This window comes from Sinocyclocheilus grahami, unplaced genomic scaffold (genome assembly GCF_001515645.1).
Source record: "Sinocyclocheilus grahami isolate Dianchi unplaced genomic scaffold, SAMN03320097.WGS_v1.1 scaffold51.1, whole genome shotgun sequence".
Lineage (NCBI taxonomy): Eukaryota > Metazoa > Chordata > Actinopteri > Cypriniformes > Cyprinidae > Sinocyclocheilus > Sinocyclocheilus grahami.
In genome coordinates, this window is record NW_015505230.1 from 1,399,017 (window position 1) to 1,399,351 (window position 335).

Genomic DNA, 335 nt, shown 5'->3' on the forward strand with positions numbered 1-335 from the left:
GGAATATGACTGGGACATACTCAAACAGGTCCATGCTAACACATATGTAGAAATGTCATAACTACTATGCTCTTGACATTGTGAACAAGTAATATTGACTATATATATATCTTTCGATGAATAGAACACCACATATGAAGGATCGTTTTATGCTGAGCATCCAACCATCATCTCATTCTGGGAGGTGTTTGAGGAACTGACACCAAATGAGAAGAAGGCCTTTCTATGTAAGTTCACTAATAATTATACTGAATGGTGCCGTGATTGATTGTTGTTATTCTGTCTAGTAATCACTGAAAATGGCATTTGTCAAAATGAGATCTAATTTAAGAAAT